We start from the raw sequence: 23,894 nt of genomic DNA, 5'->3' as shown, positions 1-23,894 counted from the left end.
GGGATGTCCCACTAGTGGGGTTCCAGCTTCTCTCAGGTTTCTTTCTATGCTACATTTGTTTGTCTGTTATTGTTCTTAAGGTTTTCTGGGTAACTATAAGCAACAGACCTTGTTAGTTCCTCTTGAGATTGCCCACTACTCCCCACCCTTATTTCTCACCTCCCAGCATCCTGTTTGTCTCCCTGACTCTGTCCCCCGCCCCATCCCCACCCCCACTGAGCTACCAGTTCTTTTAGCCATGTTTTTCTTTCCTCAGTTAGGTAATTTTAACTTTCTGTTTTTATAAGAGTTCTCACACCAAAGGAGGCATGTCATATATTCAATTTTTTATGTATTGATTTGTGCTTTCTTCTATTGTGCATACCTCTCAATTATGTCTCAACGTATATTCCAGTGTTTGTCCCACCCATCCCCCTTCCCTTTTCTTGAAGACACTGTATTTCCAGAAAGGGATAAAAGGAAATATGGGTAACTTTGGACTATATACAGGACTTTTGGGGTGATTTTTGCCTGTTTAACATTACTCTGTTTTGATAGGAACAAAATCTACAATGTATACTGTGTTTATGCTCACATCAGTATAATCTTTATTCAATTTTAAAGACTATTTTAACCCATCAATAATTTTATATGAACTGTTTTGACTTGTATTTATATTTTATTCATTATTGTTGCAAATGGATATGGTAGTTATTAAACATTATGGAATCTAACACCTCTTAAGTTTTACAGGTTTTATGAGAAATATTTTTAAAAATTTTATAACACCATAATAAAATAAGTCATCAGTACCACTGAATATGTAATTCTGCCTAGTATTCACAGTATTCATTTTCTTAAAAAAAGAAGGGAAACACTTTCAGGACTCATTGAATACACAACTTTTGCTACACAGTAATTTATCTGATCAGTTTCCTTTTCTGTGCTGAAGATAAGAAAAATGAAGATTCAAACAGAAGCAGACATTGATGATGGTGAAATCCTAAACTGGTTTCTTTTCATACTCCGTGGATGTCTGAAACATGAAGATTTTCCCCAGGTTCATACAAGTGTCTCTCCTTTTGCCTATGCTTTTTATTTGGCAAAATTTTCAAATACAATTCACTTTCACTTGGTGCTGAGAAGGTAGGTGCTGGCATCTTAAAGACATTCCCAAGGTTCAGGAGGAGACAGGAAAAGTCTTGACAAGGATTTATTACCGTACCCTGGGAGAGATACTAGAATCTTAGTTTGCTTTCCCTCACAAAATATCAAATACCTCAAGGTGTTCCCAGTTCTGTTGTGTTGGGAAGTACCTTTCCGAAGTCCAGCCCTTGGAACTTTGCCGTTTTGATTACATGGTAGTGCTACCCAATGAGTAGTACTATTTGGATGACATAATTTGATACATTCCTTAATACATTTTCCTTTACTCTCTTCTGTACTTGAAGCAAAAGTACATTTAGAGCCTTTAAAAAAAACTCAGTTAATTTAATCTAGATCATTTTGTACAGATGATCTGACAAAGATGCATTGTCTCATTTCAGACACAGTGATTGCTGCTATGTCAGATGCCCTCCCCAATAACACCGTTGATTGTGTTATTTCAATTCCAGACAACGATCTTTCTATTTCAGTCTTTGAAAACTAGGGAAGGACGGCAAAGTTTGTTTGGTTTATTTGAAAGTCTTTTCCTATATCATTGTTTTTTTTTTAAACAAAATGAGTATAATTCAAAGTTTTTTGAATCTAACAGAGAAATCTTCCAAAATTTTTTATAAACTGTTTTTTATACGCCAGAATTAACTCCCCTTTCAGCCGCCCATGTGGTTTATATTTCCAGTTAGCTTGAACTCCACTAGTTGTAAGCTAATGAGGATAAAGGCTTTATCTTTTTATAATTCCTGATACAACTCTTTATACTTAATAGACAGTTCTATATTATCCCAATGACTAATTTCCTTGACCATTTAATGACTTTTTCATTTGATTTTATTTATCTATAAAAGGATGCCTGTACTCTGATTCATATAGTATTCATTTGTATTTTTATATTTTATGTCTTATTGCATATCACTTACTTGCTTTAGTATCTCTGAGTTATATTTCTGAAAATATGAGCTTTACTCAAAATAGTGTTAGTAGAGCTGAATTGCCCAAGGAAAGGATTATGATTAAATATTATATTTAAAATATTATAATTTAAAGGTCTATTCAAAAGGTCTTCTTATACCACATAAAAATGGGGAGAATGTTAGACTGGGGATTAAATGAGAAATACTTACTAAAATAGTCAAAGACGGTGAAATCCATGCTTGTACATCAGGTTAGGACCCTCCTCCAATTATCTTTATCATATCGCTTGGATCCAATTAAATGAAAAGAAACATTACAATAGGATTTTTTTAAAGGTCATATGAAGACAAGATCAAGTGGTCAGAAAGCAACTTGAGGAATATATTCATTTCCCCTAAATGTTTTGCATTAAATCAAGAGAAGAGACTTTTCCTTATAATGGCTCATGTTTCATATCAAGGGAATTAGAAAAATCACTGACAGTAAAAAAAAAAAAAAAAAAAAAAAAGGTAATTAATTCTATACAGTTTTTTTTTTAAACCTATGATTGCATAAACACACTAGCTTTTTGCCAAAGCCCAAGGAGGCAGAGATCAAATGTACTTCTGAATCTTGCTGCTGATTTGGTTATCTGTGGTTAAGTGGCTATTTGATCAATAAAACAGCTCGAGCAAAGATTAGTAACAATCCTTAGAAAGGAAACGTCCAGCATTGATCAAATAGGCATTATTTAAAAATAAGGCATGATATAGGTTTATTAGACTGATATTATTGGTGATGCTTTTGGATGTCCCAGCACCACTGCTAACTATGTTAATCGCAACTCTCCATTACCCACTCTTAGTAGGACTTGTGCCCAAGTTGTTAAAGAGACTTGGATTTGCCAGTACCTTTCGGACTCTTGGTACTGTCAGGCCTGGGGTTGAGTGTGAATGCTGACTAGGCTGTTTTCCAATGACTTAATTAAAAATCTACAATATTTGCTGGACCCCCTACTTAGATGGGGGTAGAATTAAGTAATTTTAGAAGTCCCTGTCCTCAGAGATCTTTCAAATCTAAAATGGAAACCAGAGAGATATCTTTGCAGAAAAAGAATTAATGGTATGAGAAAGTAAGTGGTATATATATTTATTTACCTTAAGTAGTCCAAATAAAGAGTGGTATCACTTTGGCTTTAGAGGGTCAGGAAAGGCTTCATGTGGGAGGAGGGATTTGAGCTGAGCCTAGAAGGTTGGTGTGTCTGGAAGTGATGCAGAGACGACTGTGATTCCAGTAAAGGGGTCCTGTGTGGAGGACTTGGGCAAAGAGGTTGCAAAAGCAAATGAGAGCTATGTGCTACAGTGCTTAAATTTAGGCCAAGGAGTGGGGAAGTTCATGACATTTTTGCTTGAATTTCATGACATTTTTGCCCTTTTCAACCAAGGTGATTTATTAAGTGTGATTTAATATTTAAAGTTTTACAATGCTTCTATGAATACATTTACATAACTTTTTTTTTTTCAGACTATGTTCTAATTGGTTTTTAGGAAATAGAATCATTTATTAAATCTTCAAATATTTCCTAAATATTTTGTGCCAAGTACAGGACTAGACAATTCTGTGATAGTTGAACAATTATTTATTAGGTGCTTACTATTTGTCAGGCTCTATTCTAATATCTCATTGTTCATCACTGAACAAAAAGAAAAATCTCTGCCCTCATGGACCTTTTATTCTAGTGATATATTGTTTTCTAAGACTGCTACGGACTAAGTGTCTTAAACAACAGAAATTTATTTTCTCATAGATCTGGAGGCTGGAAGTCTGAGATCAAGTGGTCAGCAGAGTTGGTTCCTTATGAGGGTTGTGAGCTAATGATCTGTTCCAGGCTTCTGTCCTTGGCTTAAAGATGGCCATTGCTCCTTATGTCTTTACATTGTCTTCTCTGTACTTGTCTGTGTCCCAATTTCCTTTTCCTATGAGCACATCAGTCATATTGGATTTAGGCTCACTGTAATCCTCATTTTAACTTAATTACTTTGATAAAACCCCTATCTCCAAATATGGTCATATTCTGAGGTACTGGAGGTTAGGACTTCAACAGATGAATTTTGTGGTGGGGTGGGGGTGCATGATTCTACCTACAACAAGTGGGCATTAATGGTAAAGCAGTGAATAAAGCCTAGAACTTGGGTGGGCCTGGTTGCAGTGTGCCAGGCACTGTACCAGACACGTTCATGTGCATCATTGCATTTAATGTTCAACCAGGCTGAGGTAAGTATTGGTATTCCCTGTTCACAATGAGGAAACTGAGGACAGACCACATTGGTTCATAGAGGAGTTTTCTTTAATGGTACTGTGTTTAATGTTTTCATTGGGTTGAAACCTTGGAAATGGAAATGTGTAGGGCATATATCTATGGATAATTCAGATTCAGACCCAATCAATTTCTGGATGTTAATATAGAGAGTGCAAGGTTTTTTGTTTGTTTGTTTGTTTGTTTTTTAATAATAGGTTCTAAGAATAAAACCAAAGATAGGAGTAATGTTTGATGATTAAGTATGTTTTTCTCTCTGTAGATAGTTTAATACATTATATTATGTAATAACATTATATATAATGCATTATTATAAATAACCATAATTATTTATAATAAACATATAATTATCTATTATGTAAATCCTACATTTTATAGAGCAATGATAATTTCCTTTTGATTAGCTACATTCAAATGAAGTTGCAGGTTGCTTCTGACCTATGTCCTTGATCTCTCTCCAGACTAGCAAGCCCACCTCGCCCTGCTCTATGAAGGGAATCCCCCTCATATTATTTGTTTTGCCTGTTGATTCAACCATGCTGCTCCTCTGGTGGACAGATTCAGCTTCAGCGAACATTATGGAGAATCTTCTGTTACGTGGCAGACCATTTCACATAAATCTCTGCTTCTCATAAGTATGGAAAACCAAAGGATACTGTGGTGCATGTTTATGAGCATCAATTGTATTCAATTATTTTATGGGAAAAAATTAAGTAAATTATCAGTGAATAATTTAAAATAATTTAAACATTGAAACATTATATGGTATAAAATACAAAATTTGCATGAACTTTCAAGATGAAACCTATTTCAAAGAACTTGCTTTTGTTTTCAGTGTGCCTCCAGTTCAAGAGATGTGAACCACACCCCCCTCCTTCCTGAGGGGTTTTTGGGAGAAAACCTTTGAGAAGTTCTGAACACTTTTTTTTATTCAAGCTTCATAACCATGTGAGGTATATTTTCCTCATTTAAGAGATCAGAAGACAAAAGCTTGGATATATTAAGTTGCCCTTGTGAACACAACAAGTAAATAGCAGAAGCTGGTGTTAAACTCAGACTTTCTGACTCCAATTCCAGGGCATTTTATATTTCAGTACAGCCACTCCTGTACTTTACTTTACACATGTGTACTTTACCTGTACACATGAATATACTTTAATCATCAAAAGACTGGATAGGCTTCACAGCTCTGCATCTCCACAAGTCCCAACCTCATTCATTTATGTGCTTATTTGTGCATTCAATCAACAAATATTTTTGGGAGCTTAATATGTGCCAGGCTTTATGCCGGACCCCGAGGACACAGTTGTTAGTAAAAAATAGGGCATAGTTCTTCCCCTCATGGAACCTATAATCTAGTGGGAGAACAGATATTAAACAAATCGTCACCAAAAAATATTTGTTTACAGACTGTGATAAGTCTTATAAAGGAAGAATATAGAGAATCATGAGAAGAAAAAACAGGTGAATTAATTTACATTAATAGTCAGAAAAGACATCTTTAAGGAAGTGAGTTTTGATCTGAGATCTTAAATATGAGTTAGCTAGGAAAACTTATTTGCACTTAAAATAGTTACAAATTGCCATGCTACAAAACCCATCACTACAATTCCCTCTATCTCCATTATTTCTTCTTTGTCTATAATAAGATTGAATTATCACCCTCTGTCATCACATTTATCTTTTTCTATTATATTCTTCTGACTGTCCATCCATCCATCCATCCATCCATCCATCCATCCATCCATCCATCCATCCAACCTTCATTGAGCATCTACTATGAACCTGGCGCTATTGTGCCCTGACTCCTTTACTTTTCCATCTTCTCTCTACTCTTCTTTTTTCTTTTTTGACTGCTTTAACTTTCTGCCCCTTTATCTGATTCTTGAATCTCATGTCTTTTACTCACATCTTCAATGTTATGCCTTTCTGTAACTACCTTCACCTTTGTCTAAACAATCATTTCTCATCCTATTTTGAACAAATGAATTATTTCCCCACATTTTTCTAATGAGGTACAAGAAAATTAATGAGTTTTTTGCCAGCTAATTGGAGTTTCATCCCTTAATAAAGAAATGCCACTAATATAAACATCTATCTATCTATCTATCTATCTATCTATCTATCTATCTATCTATCTATCTATCTATCTTACCTATCTATCTCCTATGTATATTTTGGATCAGTTCTTTCTTTTAACTATAAACTCCTAGAGTTGGACAATTTTATCTGTTTAACTCAGCATAGCATCTGGAGCTGATGGTGATCACTTTGTACACTTTTCACATGTTTTTAAAAGAGGCACATCCTCTCTAGGCCTACTAATAGGTTTGTTGTACCCCTGATATAAATGCACAAATGAGTTTAGAAATGCACAGCTCAAGATTAATCTGCTTTCAGATTCTCCTATAAAGTAATTTCTGTCCTTTCTGGCGTAGCCTGTTCTTCCTGTCATAACCTGGACATGAGAAATCCAGGTCAGCAATAATATAGTATATCATCAACTACTTAGGCAAACCCACCAGGAAAAGTTTTTCACTTAATTCTCTATCTCCACACAAGCCAGTCAAATTCAACAAATCTCCTTTGGAAAGTCTAAAGAACCAGTGTGTACTATCTAGAAAATTCCACCTATCAAAAGATAAGTGAAGGGGATTTCCCCTTCAAGGTATGATGGAGTAACAAGGACCAGACTTACCACCTACCACAAATAATTAGAAAGCTGGATAAAATAAAAAACAATAGCTTTTAGACACTGGACAACAGTCTGCATAGGACTGTGATCCTTGAGAGAAGAGAAACAAAATGAGTTCAATAATTACACTGGCTTTCTGCCTGGAAGCAATTTCTAGACTGTAGACCCAGAAAGAGGGGAACCAAATAGATCCTGGCAACCTTGCTGAGTTGATGAGATGGAGGTCGGAGTTTGGGGAGGCTAAGGTGGCTAGGAATAAGTAGTGGGGCGGAGTTCTGGGAAAGAGGATGTTATGTAGAAAAAGAGCCCCAGAAATAGCTATAGGAATCTCTTGTATTTTTGCTGAATACTAGGACACAAGTATAAAATGATACACCACGAGGCTGGGCAGAAAAGACTGAGGAGTTGTAAGCTGAATAAATCCCACACCAAGTGGGAAAATGTTTGGGGTCTAACTAGCTAAAGGGGTGAGTCCTCATTCATCCTTAGAACATTCAGTGGAGACCTTAAAGTACTCATACCTTAGTAATAGGTTTGAACTACCCTTGGAGTAAAAGATACTCGAGCAACGGTTGGAAACTTTTCCTTAAATTTACAGATAGCAAATGTTTTTGGCTTGTGGGTCATATGGTCTCCATCACACTTCTCAGTTCTGCCTTTATAGTGTGTAGGCAGCTGTAGACAATACATAAGAGAATTGGTGTGACCGTATTCCATTAAAACAAAAAAGGCAGTCAGAGAAAAATAAATATTACCTATGGAGAAACAGATATAAGAATGACAACAGATTTTACCTCAGAAATTTTGCTAGTCAAAAGACAATAAAATAACATCTTTAGAATACTAAAAGAAAAAAAGTCTACTTATAATTTTATATCCAATGAAAAAATCCTGCAAAAACAATGGTGAAATAAAAAGTTTATCAGACAAACCAAACTTGAGGAATGTGTTGCCAGCAGATATATACTGCAAGAAATGTTAAAGGAAATTATTCAACCAAAGCAAAATGATACAAACTGAAAGCTTGAAATACAATGTGCCAGAAATGATAAATATATGGGCAAATAGAAAATATTTTGCTTCTTTAAAAAAAATTTTAAAGTTAATTTGACCATATAAAGAAAAAATAATAATGTATCTTTGAGATTTATCAAATAGGTAGAAGTAAAGTGTATGATAGTAGCTGAAAGGACAGGATGGGGAAAATGGCAGTCTACAGTTGTAAGGGTTGTATGCTATACATGAAGTAGCATAATATTATTTGAACATATATTATGAGTTAAAAATGCATAGTGTATAGAGCAATCACTAAAAAATAAAAAAAAAATAAAGGATATATATGTGTGTATATATAGATAGATATATCTCACCAACAGTGAAGATAAAATGAAATATTAAGAAGTAACAATTCAAAAGAAGTAGGAAAAGAAGAGAAAGGTAACAAAAAAAAAGAAGAGAAAGGATGAGACAAATAGAACACCAATAGTAAGTGGTAAATTTAAACTCAATCATATTGAAAATTATATGAAATGTAAATGGTCTAAAGACTTCAATTAAAACTCAAAAGATTGTCAGACTAGATAAAAATGTAAGATTCCATTACATGCTGTGTACAAGAAAACCACTTTAAATATAGAGACCAGATAGATTAAAACAAAAAGAATGCAAAAAAGATATACTGTGACTTATCCAATATTCTTGGGAGCCGGAAGTGCTGAAGATTATCATACACAAATGTGGAGAATTTTCTGGAGAACTCAGGCTGCCAAGATAAGATGCGTTCTGATTGCCATAGCTACACTCATTATAACTATCTCTGTTCATTCATTATCCATTCCTATGTTCACTCATTTAGCAAATACTTTGAGCACTTTCTATATTACCGACTGCTGGAAATGATCAGATTTTGGATGCTGGGACATGGTCCCTGTCTTTGAGGAGTTCCTGTGTTCTAGTGGAGCTGATGCATACGAAGATAAATTGTTACAGGACAAGGAGAAGAATGACATGGTACAGAGATGACCAACAAGTTATAGGAACATGGAAGAAAGACCCACTAAATTTGCCAGGGAGGAGGAGAGGGTTCAGAGGAAAAGAGGAACATTTAAATAGATGAAGTTTTTGAAGAAGATGTTGAAGTGGGAGGAGCTCCTGCAAACCCGCCACCGCTCTGCCCCATGCAGCTCACTCACGGGTGTACACAGTACCAAGGTTAATATGGAGCAGTATATATGTATTTCTCAAATTTATTACTATAAATTTCATAAGAGTACTTATACCCCCTCTACGTCAGTCTATCCAACCTAATTAAAAAAAAATTCTGGGTGGGGAATATTGGGGAACAGTGTGTTTCTCCAGAGCCCATCAGCTCCAAGTCATTGTCCTTCAATCTAGTTGTGGAGGGCGCAGCTCAGTTCCAAGTCCAGTTGCCATTCTCAATCTTTAGTTGGGGGGGGGGGCGCAACCCACCATCCCGTGTGGGAATTGAACCCACAACCTTGTTGTTAAGAGCTCCAGCTCTAACCAACTGAGCCATCCGGCCGCCCCCCAACCTAATTTTTTTAACATACAGTGAATGGAGGCTAACTCCCTCTTCTTTGCTCTCCCCATTCAACTTACCCTGCTTTGCTGTTCTCCACAGCACTTTTCACCTTCTAAATATACTATATAATGTACTTATCTATTGTGTTTACTATCTGTTTCCTCCTCCTCCTAGAATGTAAGCTCAAGGAGAAGAGGATTGGTCTGTTTTTTTTTTCAGTGTAGTATCTCTCTTCCAGCTCTTGGAAAAGTGCTTAGTACTACACAATAGATTCCTGATAAATAATTGGAATGACCTGAATAAGTTAGCAAATTTCTGTATCCAGGACATAATTAGTATGTGCTCATATTTGAAGGAAAGTATAGAGAAAAATAAAGGCCTACAAGGGACCATTTATAGTAGCATCTTTTTCTCCCTCCCTTCAACAGCACTCATTGATTACCTGCTCTGTGTCAGCTCTGCTCTGAGCATTGGGATTTCGAAGAAAAGAACAGATCTTATTTCTGTCTTCATGGAGCTCAACTGCCAGAGTGGATGCAGATGTTAATGAACTATGTAATTGCAAATTTGGGATAACTGCTAAGAAAAAAAAAGGAGAGTGCTAGGAAAGCATGAGCCAGCAGCACAGGACTTGGCCTGGGAGGTTAGGGAAGTTATTTTTAAGCTGAGTAGAAGTTAAGACAGTGAAAGAGAGGGGTGGGAGAAAGAGCATTCAAGCAGAAGAAAAAGAATAACAAAGGTCAGGAAGGGGAAGGAGAAGGCCTGAGTGCTCCAGCAGGGGTGGCTGGAGTCAGGAGGAGCGGGCAGGGACTTAGTATCACAGAAGAGAAGGTGGAGAGGAGGTAGGTGGAGCAGACCAGGTAGCTCCGGGTGGGCTCCCATGTTAAGAGTTTGGCTCTATAGCCCAAGAGCAAAGGGGAGCCATGAGAGGGTTGTAAACTGGGGGATGTTGAAATGAAAAGACAGCTCAGGTGGATTAGGGAGTATGGCAGAGAGGACATGGGAGGTAAGTTAGGCGAGTGCTGCAGTGGTCAAAGCAAGATGGAGTGAAGGTGAAGAGATGTGGGTAAGTTAGAGAAATATTTAGGAGATAAAATTGAGGTTAATGGCTTTTCTGTGATTTCAAGTAAATAGGTTACAGCTTGTTTGTAAAAGGTTTTCGAATGTTTCTATGAACCAAACTATAAAGAAAGAAGTGTCTTGAGTTGTTTATCAGCATTCTCTGCGATACATATTTACAAATATTAGTAAGAAGTGAGCCCAGTCTATAATGATCTAGTAGCTTCTGTGTGGTTGAGGGGCCTTCTAGAGAGGGAGTTGTGGGGGCAGAGCCCCAGAAAGCAGTTTCCAGGCTCTCGGCTTCACATAGACAGGGGCTCACTCAGGTAGTAAATGGCCATCAACTGTGATTGGATGGCCATAAGCTGTGGCTAGTTGGCCGTCAGCTGTAACCAGTGAGCCATTGGCCACTAATATAACTGCTGTGGCTATGCTAGCAGAGAGAAAGAAAGAATGGGGGCTAGCAAGAAGATGGTGGCTGGGCTGGCAAGCGTGGATGGCGGTTTGCGGACAGTGTGGATCCAGCCCCCATTGAGAGTATAGTGCCGCCAGAGAGAATATAGTGGTATGACTCCCCTACCTATGGCTCCGTGGGTGTTCCTTTTTGGCCTCGCCATATCCTGCATTCTTGTATGGGGAGCGGGAGCAGAGACCCCACAGGCCACCCTGCATGACAAATGGCGCAGCGAGCAGGGTCTCCTGCATTACAGGAGTGCTTTTGGGAAAACCCAGTATAGACAAGGGTAAGATAATATAAAAGGTTGTGTGTGTGTGTGTGTGTGTGTGTGTGTACATACACATAACCAGTTACAGAACTCTGCCCTCACTCGTTTTACATCCTTCTAGCCCTACTTCTTTCTTTCCATACTTTTCTCTCAGCTACAGAGCTTAAATTCAGTGTTTCTTAATGTCCCTTGGGTCTTATCCTGAGAATAATGCACATCCAATACACACAGAAATTTTCATATCATATATCTGGAGCTCTGGGATCTCAGATTAAGAATCTCTGAGCTATAGAGTTTGTAAAAAGGCAATTCGTAGACAAAAATAAATATATTTACCCAATAAGTATATAAAAAATGGTCAAGCTCTAACAACCAACTGAGGCAACCATGCGATAACATCTTTCATCTATCAGATTGGCAAAGATTCAAACGCTTGATAATGCCCAGCTTGGCCATCATGAGGGAAAATGAGCACTGTCGTATAATCTCGAGGAGCATCAAATGGAACAACTTTTTAGGGAGCAACTAGGCAGTAGCTTTCAAAATTAAATGCCTAGATCTTTTAACCTAGTAATCCCAATCCTAAGAAACTATCCTTTAGGATAACAAACAGGTGTGCAGAGTCAAGGATGTTCATTGCACCAACGACTAGAACATTTGGAACTGTCTAAATGACCATCAACAGGGAAGTGGTTAAATACGTTTGAAACATACCCATACCATGCAGTGGAATACTATGAAGCCCAAAAGGATAAGATCAATCTATACTAACAATACGAGTATATTAAGAGAAATAGGCAAGTTGAAGACCGACATAGGTAGCACAATACATTGTAAGAGAACTCATAAAAATATCTGTTATATATAAATGCTTTTGTATATATTTAGAAAATATATTCATGGATTTACATGAAACTCATAATGATGAGTTTATTTGGGGAGTAGGATTTAGTTGAGGGGATGGGGTGGGGGAGGTTTGAAATTTCCCTTTTTGATTTTATGCACTTCTACACTGTTACAATTCGTTTTTAACAAGCCTGTGCTCCATTATCTTCATTCTTAAAAAATAAAGGCAACATAGGAATTTCTCACCTTGAGGTTCTTTTCAACTTACAGCTCTATTTTGAATTTGAAGTGGGGGAAGAGGCAAACAGTAAGACTGCCTCAGTCTCTTCCCCTGATTAAAATATTTCAGTGACATCCCAATGTGTTGGGGATCAAGTCCTAAGTCCCTAACTTAGCACTGTAGATTCTCCTTGGTTTGGCCACTTGCCGGCCTCTACAGTGTTTTCAACAATCCTCCAACTCACAGACTCTCGCCTTGCTGGAACTTGCTAGGACGTGTGGAGTTCCTAGGATTATCTATGATTTCTGATGCACGTTAGCTTTACACAGGTTGCTCATTTGCTCACATCCTTAGCTGCTTAACACTCGTCCTGTCCTTCAAGACTCAGTTTAAGGATCACCTTCTCCAGAAGATCTGGCCCACTAGCATCTCCACCCCAGTCTGGGTAAGGTGCTGCTCCTAAGGGCCCCATGTCTCCAAGCACACCTCCTGTATTGTGTCACTTTTGTACCCCTATTTTAGTATCCTGTTTCTCTCTGGATGAGAACCCCCAAAGGCAGAAGCTATGCCTTTTGTCTGTGTTCCCACTGCACAGTCCAGTGCTGGCCATAGGAGGCCTTCACCAGTGGCTGTTGGATGGTAAAATGCCCACACCCCCTTTCTGGGACCCACTTGTTGGCAACCTGAAAGAAATAAGAGAGGCCGAATTTTAAAATTCCTTACAAATCACTTTTTCACATAGAATGTAAATTAATGTTTAGAATCACAAAATTATAGCACTTTTGATCTGTAAAGAACTTAGAAGTTATCAAGAGGAGTTGTTTTCAATCAAGAGGCTGTGACTTAACTGCAAGTTTTTACACCCCCGTGCAAAATAAGAAAAATATGAGCAATGGAGCAGATTTAAAAAAAAAAAAAATCAGGTTAGATGCATTTGGTTTAAATGATGCTTTTTTATTCAGAGATTATTTCCTTCCCATTTTAAGATTATTTATGAATGGTGTGCTAGTAGGTTTTTTGTTTAATTGGTCTATTAAATAAAAATTTTAAAAATCTGTAAACCCCAGCTCTTTTTTCCTTCCCCTCAGAACTAAGACCCAGAAAGCTTATGGCTTTGCCCATGGCCAAAGAAAACGTATTTCAATCCAGTGTCCTTCTGTTGGGTGCATTGCAATTGTGTACATATAAAAATATTAGATATGTTTGGTGCTACTGGTTTTCTGTTCAGCATTTTTAATTCAGAAATGAACCAATCAGTTACCATATTTGCTGTATTACAATCAGAAACAGGCTTGCTCTCTGAGCAGTGTCTGTAAACATATGGTATTGCTGTCAGTATTGGGTGAGGTTTTAAGCCATGTTAGAAATTACCTATGTGTAATACTATTATTGACTTTCATACGGAAATACTATTTTCTTTCAATTTTTGCATGCTTCCTAAGATCGAAGGTGTTGTAAGCACCTTTAAAAAATAATTTAAAGTGACTTTGAATTTGGCTATTGCTTTAATTCTGATTTTAAACATTTTAATATTGTCCAACTAAGAAATTCCAATTCTAAGAGTTTTTCATTAGAAAACAATGAGAGATGTGTGCAGAGATGTATGTATAAAGATGTTGATTAAAATGTCTGTGCCAGTGCCGAGATCGCGTCCACCTGGCCAGTGGGCCTCTCGCCTTCGCGGCTCAGCCGCCGCGGCCAGTCTGCGTAGCCTCCAGCTCGCCTTGGCTGATGCCACTGCCCTGGTCATCCACAGTGGCTCCCGCATGTTCAAGGCCCGCTCCCTGGCGACAATGCCCCCGGGGCTGTCTTCTGCTCCATCGTGGGGCACCCTTGGCACCAGGGTGTGATGATGGGCATGGACCAGGAGGACTCCTAACGTGGGCGATGAGGCCCAGAGCAAGAGTGCCATCTTGACCCTGAAGTACCCCGTCGAGCACGGCATCGTCACTAACTGGGACGACATGGACGAGATCTGGCACCACACCTTCTGCAATGAGCTGCGTGTGCACCCCGAGGAGCACCCAGTTCTGCTGACCGAGGCCTCTCTGAACCCCAAGTCCAACCATGAGACAATGACCCAGATCATGTTTAAGACCTTCAACACCCCAACCATGTACGTGGCCTTCCAGGCCGAGCTGTCTCTGTACGCCTCTGGGCACACCACTGGCATCGTGATGGACTCCGGTGATGGGGTCACCCACACTGTGCTCCCACGCCATCCTGCATCTGGACCTGGCTGGCAGGGTCCTGACGGACTACCTCATGAAGATCCTCACGGAGCGTGGCTACAGCTTCACCACCACGGCGGAGTGGGAAATTGTGCGTGACATCAAGGAGAAGCTGTGCTATGTCACCCTGGCCTTCGAGCAGGAGATGGCCACTGCGGCCTCCAGCTCTTCCCTGGAGAAGAGCTACGAGCTGCCTGATGCTCAGGTCAGCACCATGGGCAATGAGCAGTTCCGCTGACCCGAGGCGCTCTTCCAGCCTTCCTTCCTGAGCATGGGATCCTGTGGCATCCACAAAACTACCTTCAACTCCATCATGAAGTGTGATGTCAACATCCCCAAGGACCTCAACGCCCACACGGTGCTGTCTGCTGGGACCATGTTCCCAGGCATCGCCGACAGGATGCAGAAAGAGATCACCGCCCTGGCTCCCAGCACCGCGAAGATCAAGACCGTTGCGTCCCTTGAGCACAAGTACTCCGTGTGGATCGGCAGCTGCCTCGCCATCCACCTTCCAGCACTTGTGGGTCGGCAAGCAGGAGTAAGATGAGTCCGACCCCTCCATCGTCCACTGCAAATGCTTCTAGGCGGACTATTACTTAGTTGGTTACACCACTTCTTGACAACTTGCGCAGAAAACGAGATGAGATGTGCATGGCTTTATTTGTTTACTTTTATTTGTTTTTGGCGCTTGACTCGGGATTTGAAAACTGGAACGGTGAAGGTGACAGCAGTCGGTTGGAGCAAGCACCCCCAAAGTTCCACAATGTGGCTGAGGACTTTGATTGTACATCGTTCTTTTTTAAAAATAGACATTCCAAGTATCATGAGATACACTGTTACAGGAAGTCCCTTGCCTGCCCCAAAGCTGCCCCACTTCTCCTTAAGAAGGGCCAGTCCTTGCCCAAGTCCTGGGTGATATAACATTGCTTTTGTGTAAATTATGTAATCCAGATTTTTAAAATCTTCGCCTTAATACTTATCCTTTTTGTTTTGTTTTATTTCAATGGTCAGGCATTATGGCCCCCCTTTTTGTCCCTCAACTTGAGATGTGTGAAGGCTTTTGGTCTCCCTGGGAGTGGGTTGAGGTGTGGAGGCAGCCAGGGCTTATCTGTACACTGACTTGAGACCAGTTCAATAAAGTGCACACCATAAAGAAAAACAAACAAACAAAAAAAAAACAAATAAATAAATAAAATGTGCTAATAAAGATTAGAAAAAACATAAATGCCCAATAATAGAGAATTGGCTAAATAATTTTATTGTAGTCAATCCATGGAAGGTGCTTTGGTTATTAAAAATGGCTGTATTTTCATCTTATTCTATCTACTTGTCTGTAATTTTTAACTTTTATCTACTATAATAATGCACTTACATAACTAAAAAGTTTTCAAATCTAGCTCAATGCTTTCTCCAAAAAAATGTTCCTTGTTTTTTCATGCTTTTTTTCCCAATTTGACATTATTGATTAATATAATTTGATAGCCAATCATAGTTCACCACAGGCATACTCTAAGTTTTAATTTTGCAATTTTAGCTTTTACATCTTCTGTTGTTATATAGTTTAACTTAACTATATACCTAACACTGAACTGTTACATAGATCAGCACACGCTCCAATGGAAAGCTGTCATTTTCATTTTGAACACTGTGCTCTCTGGCAAGTTCACATTTGAGACTTGTACATTCTAATTCAGTATCAATAGGGACAAGCACAACCATAAACTCAAAGATCTAGAAGATATTTGAAGATGTAATTGATCTAGGTATTCATCCTTCCTCTGGACCAGACTGCATCTGAGCTAAGAGTAGGGCTGTTGGCGATGGGACTTACCAGGGTTGCAGCCTGTTGGCCTAAAAACCAGGAGGAAGAGTATCCTTAGCATTTCAAGTTCCAAAGTTGTCTCTTTGAAAGAGGGAGACAAATGGCAGCCCCCACTCACCCAATTTCCCGAGTACCTAGCACAGTCTTTTTGCATAGGTAGTGAGGATTTAATAAGTATTGCCTGTATGGATCTTAAAACTCTTACTTAATATCTATTTTTAAATTTGTCTAACTGCTTCTTTTATGGCTACGATAGATTTTTTCTTCTTCTTCCAGGTGCTTCTTAAAGCCATTCTAGCACAGAAGAGGACCATTTCATTAAGCTGAAGGAGGCGTTTGTTGGCTACTTTTGCAACAGGCGGTAGGTCCACTCACTCTCCATCCGTTGGTTGTGAACTTAGCAAAGTGAGACTCAGGCTTCAGCCCCATGCTTTGGCCCTTAGGATTGGTGTTTGCTCCTTCCTTTCTTAGCTGCACCTGTTCTCTAGATAGTTTTGTGACAAAAGCCAAGCATCTGTTTCTGCAGTAGCACAGGGCTGAAGCCTTTTTTAGGACTTATTTGAAGTATCACTGTAAGAACTCCAGCTCTCTCATAAAGAATGTATACATCCATCTTTAATGTGTGCAACATACTGTGTTTTGCCTCAAGAGCTTGGTGAAGTCAGAGATACTTGTCTGTTATGTTCGCTGCTCTGTCTCCATCACTAATGACAGTGCATGAATGCCTACTCTGTGAATGCTCAGTAACAATTTGTTGAACTGAATGAATGAATGGAGAAATATCCTCATAGCTATTGAATGTCATCTTGTGTTCGATGTGCCATTTCGGCTATAGTTCACCCAGTTAAGAACTTGAAATGTGTGCTGTTTATGAAGAGGGCAACTCTTGGTTAACCCTTTCCTCAAAATTATGGTTCCAATACTCGGTTACACAATCCTTCTAAACTGGATGCTAATTCTCCTGTTTTCCTTTATATGCCAAACCTTTCCTATTGTAACCATCTGCTAGTTAGTATTGTTGACCTCTAATAAACAGCCAGGTATTGCTCCAGCAAAATGGGTTCATTCGGAAAAAACAAGGAATTGCAATTCTGGACATACTGCACATTCAATGGTGAACCACATGCAAGTCCAGAGAAACAAAGATGGGGAATACTCTTTTATGGATGGGGAAGGGGCTGTTGTAAATGAAGAGTCCATTGGAGGAAACTGGAAGTTCAAAGTAGTACAGTGACTTTTCATTGGCTCAGCTATGGCAGTCTCCCATTGGCTGAGCTGTTACTGGGCAGGGCAGAATCTTTTTCCTGCTGGGGTAGTAAAATATTAATATATCACTTCCTGTGGGAGATGCAAGGTATATCTCTTCCTGTTGTGTGTGTCAGTAGTGTGTGTTGAGTGACTGTGTGTGAGAGTTCTTTTTTTCTAGCTTCCCGGACTCCATGACTCCGTTTTAAGTGGGATTTCTGTTTATTATTTTCATTAGTGTGTTGTTATAAATTTCCAAGTCTTCTGATCAACCACAGACTTTACAAATATAACAAATCAGCTTTCATTTTTATAAAATACTATACTTTCAAATCAATTTTTTCCATAAGGATATCGATTTATGTGATTCAGAAATTAGAGAACAAATAATAATATATGCCAAACTTAAGATCTGTATGCCTCCTTTTATAAACAAGAACTTTGTCACTTCCTGGATTGCCTTGTCTCTCAGCTAAGATTTGTGCCCATTCGTGCTACCTATTCTTACCCTCAATTTTCTGGAACAGGGTTTTCATCTCTGTTTCCCTTCATTGCCTTGCTCCTTTAACCTTTTCTAAAAATATGGCATTATGCTTTGTTGAAAGTGGTATCAAATTTTCTTTGGTAGATGGAAAATTATAATTAGAAGAAAAATATTTCCCTAACCATTCACAGTGGTTTTCAAAGGCTGAATTCCACGATTCTATCAATGCCTCATTCTAACTCACTGGATATCAATCCTTTTAATGAGCGTGACTCCAGTATCACAGGTACTGGAAAATATGCATGTTATGCTAGAACATTAGCGTGCCACAGAAAGAGCCTGGGTTTGGAATTAGCAGAACTGAGTTCCTGTTACAACTTCACTTACTAATGGAGTGATCTTGACAAGGCACTTAACCTGTCTGTGCTTCAATTCCTCTTCTATACATTGGGTATAAAATCATGTAATAATACATGTCCATGTGTGTCGTGCGGGGCGGCCTGCGGAGCCTCTGGTCCCGCTCCCCACATAAGAACGCAGGACATGGCGAGGCCAAAAAGGAACACCCACGGAGCCATAGATAGGGGAGTCATACCGCTATATTCTCTCTGGTGGCTGGGCGAGACACACGCAGTAGTAGCCACATGATCCGCAGTCCACAATTCACTTCTCTCAACCAACCAACCAATCAATGCAGACCTGCAGTTACATCAGTAGCCAATTGGTTAACCGGTTACAGCTGATGGCCAACCAATCACAGCCGACAGTCATTCACTACCTGAGCAAGCACATCCCCATGCAAGGCCAAGAGTCTGGAAACTGCTCTCTGGGATTCTGTCCCCGCAATGTGTTTCATAAACATTACCGCTTTTTATATTTCTGTGTCCCCCATAAGTCTTTATATTCCTCAAGATCAGGAGCTACATCTTGTTCATATTTGTGTCTCCAGGGCCTGGTTTGTTGACCTGGAGTGAAGACAGATGCAGAGGGCATGAAATGGGGGTGACACTAAGTTTCTCATTGTTGTCTTCAGAAAAGTTCCACTGGTGTCTGTTCATTAACAAACCTTCATCGGTCACTGGTCTTAACTGAGTACTGTCTTCATGCTTTGTACTGCCCCGAGGATATTCAATTGAGGAAGAAGCAGAGAAAATAAACACAGAAAAATGGAAGCACACACACACCATTATAGATTCATAAATGTCAGAGATCATAAAATAGTGACTTAAGGGATAAGACTACCTCGAGCATGCTTTCTTTGACTCAAACATTAATTTTTTAAGTGTAAACCAATAATTAAAAATCCAGAGATGTGGATTTGCCTTCTCTGGAAATTGTGCACAGCTGGTCACATCAGACCAGGTTCCTCCACTGGGATAACATGCAGCTGCAGCAATTTCAGGCATGCCCTCCACGGTTCACCATAGAGACAGCCCCCCATCACCCCCTGTTGTCACCTGGACAGCAAGGCAGATAGGAGCTGCCACATATTACCACATTCATTATGCGTGCACTTATGTAGCATTCATGGCACAACAGGCATTATCCAAGCTCTTTGATTATCTATCTATCTATCTATCTATCTATCTATCTATCTATCTATCATCTATCATCTATTACAGGTAAGGAAATTGAAGCACAGTTAGTGTGTGGTGGACCCAGGATTCAAACCCCTGACCATCTGGCTTCCAAATTCTTGCTCTTAATCACTTAGCTATGTCGCATCTTGGTGGGGAGAGGAGGATATCAAAACTTATACCTAACCACAGTGCAAGGTTGTGCCACGGCCTCTTAGCCAGGGCATTGTAGTCTGTCTAATTTGGAAGAGTTCACAAAAGAAGTGGCTTTGTAGGGTTTTAAAGATAAAGAGAGTCATTCGTCCAGGCATGTTATATGCCCTGTGCGAAGACCCTTTTGGAGATCTGAGAGCTGTGCAAATGGACAGCCGGTGAGGCCACCTCAGCTGCATGAGGGCGGGACAGAAGACAGGCAGGAGGTAAGGCGTGGCAGCTGAGAACCACGACTTGGAACTTAGATCTGATACCTGCGGAAAGTAGACTGACCTGGGTGGGTTAGGGAGGGATGCGAGAAGGTCGGAGTCCTGTTTGACCAATGTGATGTGGGACGACTCGGCATTCTTACACGCGTCCCGCTGAACTTCATTCATTGCTTTCACAATGCAAGAAAGTGGATTTTGTAACACAGGTGTCCCTACAATGCTGGCCTGACTGTTTACTTCTGCTCTAGTCTCTGAGCATATGAGCAAATACTTCAGGCACTATAACGAGCAGAAACTTGAGACAGAGCTTATCTTGTAATGCTGGGTTTTGCATCATATCCAGGGTGTGGTGTTACTTTAGAAGGCAAGTTCAATAATTACGTGTTTACAGATTGAGCAAACAGTACATGTGTCCTGAGAGGGCTCAGGTTTTATACTTTGAGAGCCCAGTGAACTAACTTATTTGGCTGGACAGCTGGTTCAGTACCTGGATGTATCAAGTGGTCACAATATATTCAATATATATGTGTTTGTACATATTCTGCATACATGTACTACATATAAGTATGTACATATTCTCTCCCTATGTATGTATGCATACTTATATTGAACATTTATGTAGCATCTTGTATTTAATCATATTTATTTACAAAATAGCCCAGGTAGGCTTGGACATGTTAAATGAATCAAGTGGAGCTAATTCAGGCCAGCCTAGGTCATTGACCCAACCAATGTGTTCTCTTTTTTTTGCACATGATCTACTAAATATAGTACTTTGTGTTTTGGATGGTCCCTAACAACATAATGAAGTGACAAAAATTAATGTTAAGTGCATTAGGGTCACCTAAACTGCCTTCTTTAGAAAATAAAATGCCAATTAAACAGTTACATTCTTTATTCTCTTGATCTATTATTATTTCTCTCTCCTGGAGAGAGACTGGAACCATGTTTACTTCTCTGTTCTTAACAGGGCATGTCAACTATTGTCATACAGTAAGTGTTTATAAGCATCTGTACTAATTATCCACAGGCCACACCCCTGCCTAGTCTCTGTTTATCTGGTTTATTGCCCTTAGATAATTTTTTCCTTTTCTATTTTTGCATTTTCAAGTACAATGCAAGGCATAATAGTTATCTGATTTAGGGCTTTTAAAACACATTGGAAATATGGCTATCACTTGTTATTCTTGCTCGATTAAAAAACCTAAAGGCAAGGTTTCAAGCACTGACTTGTCCTTTCCCTCATCGTTCCAGCTACTACAGTCTTTAAGGGAAGGGCTTTGAAATTATCTGCTTTATTGGGCTGCATGTCACTGCTGTCTGTAGAAGTGGCTCTAGGATGCAGGTGATGGTTCTTGGGCCTCCTCTGCTGTGATTTTACATGACTTGTTTTCATTGTTACATTAGCTTTGCTGACCAGGGAGCATCCTTGACTTCCTGTGGGGAAGTGGGAAGGGGCACTCCTTGGAAAGTTCTAGTTCCTTTGAAGTAGATGCCATCTGAGTTTGGCTCTCCTTTGCTCTGGTCATTCAGGTGTTCTGGACTTAAGTTTCTGCTCCTTTTGGAATGGTCATCAAATGTTCACACAAAGACTTTTGATGCACTTAGCACTATGCCAGGGGACGCATGAAATTATTTCCCAAAGGATGTGGTTCTTGCCCCCTCAGAACCAGAAAATGGTTGGCCCAGTAACCCATCTTCATTCAGTATCAGTTTCCTTATTTGTAAGGTGTGAGGATCAGACAAGTTTGCATCTACCATCTTTTTCTGTTTGAATATGCTATAATGCAAAGAAGGCTAAGAACACATATAAACTGTAAACTCTGTAACTTTAAGAATCATCTGGAAAATCAGGACTCTGGCACCAGCCAACAGGACTGAGACAGAGCTTGAAGTCAATGGAGTTAAGGTTGAACCCAGTTCTGCCAATTCCTTGCTCTGTTACCTTTAGTAAACTAGTTCTCTCTGAGCCTTAGTTTTCCCATCTTTAAAATGGAAATACTACTAGCTACATAGCAGGGTTGTTGTAAGAATTTAATACAGATGCATAGTATATTTTAAGTGCTACATGCATAGCTGACACAGCGGTCACTCTGTAAATAGTGAAAGTTACTATGATGACAGTAATCTTATGAATTACAATTAAGTCCTCACTTAACATCTTCTATCGGTTCTTGTGACTTTAAGCGAAACAATGTATAACAAAAATTTTACTGAAACAAGGTATAACAAAACCAATTTTACCACAGGCTAATTGATACTAACAAGAAATAAGTTCCTACAGCATCTCATCAACGTTATAACGAAATGACGTTGAACAAAATGACATTATTTGAGGATCTGCTGTATATGGTTTTTGGAATAGCCAAGGGCCGGGCATAGATTACATCTAAGGGAGATAATATATGAAGAAGTCTTTGAACCCGAAGAAGGACTAAGAATGACTTTGAAGATAAGAGTGCCTACTGAAAGAAATGATGCAACGAATGTGATAAGACATTGAGGTGAAGGGCTCTAAGGGGCAAGAGCATTTAATCACTTATTTCTAGCACTTGTTACAGGTATAGGTATTTTCAATGATAAAATCTCCTCAGCATAGTCTTGTGTCTTGTCCAGCATTTTATCTTCCAGACACAGTCATTCTTTGTATTCAAAGACGATGTTATATTGATGACATATTGTTACTCTTGTTATCCGTAATAGATATGGGTGTGTCTGAAAAGACCAACTTAGTATCAGCAGTTCTTTCTCTGATACCCAAATATGGAGACTGGCTTTATTTTGCAGCTACTCTCAATGCTTACAGTGCCTGTCACTTTTACTGTCTCTGCAAACATCTGGATTCTTGGCAATCCACCTTGGTTTAGATCTTCTTACCCTGGTCTCCTCTAGGTCTCAGAGGATTTTAAAGTGTGGAATTCTTTGCAGAATTGCATGTATATGAGCATATGTGCATTTCAAGGGGACTCACAGCAAAGGAATGAGACTTAAAAAAGCCGAATACTGCTGCTGAAGGTATCTTGGACTAGGAAAGAATTAAAATGACTTCACAAGATGAAAAAATGGCACAACACAAACACAGAGAGGTTGGCTGATACCTATTTGTTTTTGCAGCTTTAATACTTCCACAGCTTCTCCAATGTAATGGCTGAGTCTCTTTAGCAAAGTTTTCATAGTTTCAGACTAGCTCTGTGACATAATCCAGGGTCTGGTAGAATGGTCTGGAGAATCTCTGGTGAGTGGATGGGAAAACTTTGCACTTTCTTTATTGTCTCCCTAAAATTGTTTTGTTGTTGTTGTTGTTGTTGTTTTTTAGGAAGGCTAAAGTGTAAAAAATAAGGTTTTTAGGGAAAGAAATTAAAACTGATTTTGATTCCAGCTACCTAAAAGTGTAAAGTAAAAGTAGCAGAATGAGATTTTTAAAAGAAAAGGAAAAGTGCTTGTTTTCCACATTTCATTTGCAAAGAGAATCAGTCCTTTGTGTTTGGCTTTGCCTCCAAGCCAGCAGGGGCCAGAGGGCCACACCCCAAGGTGGGTTTTGGCTCCATTCACTCTCTTCCTCCTCCTCCCCTTCCTTCTCCTCCTCTCCCCACCCCCTTCTCTTCCTCCTTTGCTTCCTCCCCGCCCTGCCCCCCCCCACTCATCTTTAAAAGGTTCAACCTTTAATATATCACC

General features: G+C 39.3%; 1 long non-coding RNA gene and 1 pseudogene across 3 annotated transcripts in view; both read left to right on the top strand.

Moving 5' to 3' along the window:
* Positions 1–23,894, top strand: part of LOC109452776 (uncharacterized) — a 162,518-nt gene that overhangs the window by 9,750 nt on the left and 128,874 nt on the right. For all 3 annotated transcript variants that reach the window (XR_012492934.1, XR_012492933.1, XR_012492932.1), the window contains exon 2: positions 16,768–16,852. This is a non-coding gene — a long non-coding RNA (uncharacterized LOC109452776). The remainder of the gene's footprint in view (positions 1–16,767; positions 16,853–23,894) is intronic.
* Positions 13,835–15,826, top strand: LOC109452721 (actin, cytoplasmic 1; annotated as a pseudogene).

Source organism: Rhinolophus sinicus, linkage group LG02 (assembly GCF_036562045.2).
Source record: "Rhinolophus sinicus isolate RSC01 linkage group LG02, ASM3656204v1, whole genome shotgun sequence".
Lineage (NCBI taxonomy): Eukaryota > Metazoa > Chordata > Mammalia > Chiroptera > Rhinolophidae > Rhinolophus > Rhinolophus sinicus.
The sequence above is the reverse complement of the archived record's forward strand: the minus strand, read 5'-3'. Positions and strand labels throughout refer to the sequence as shown.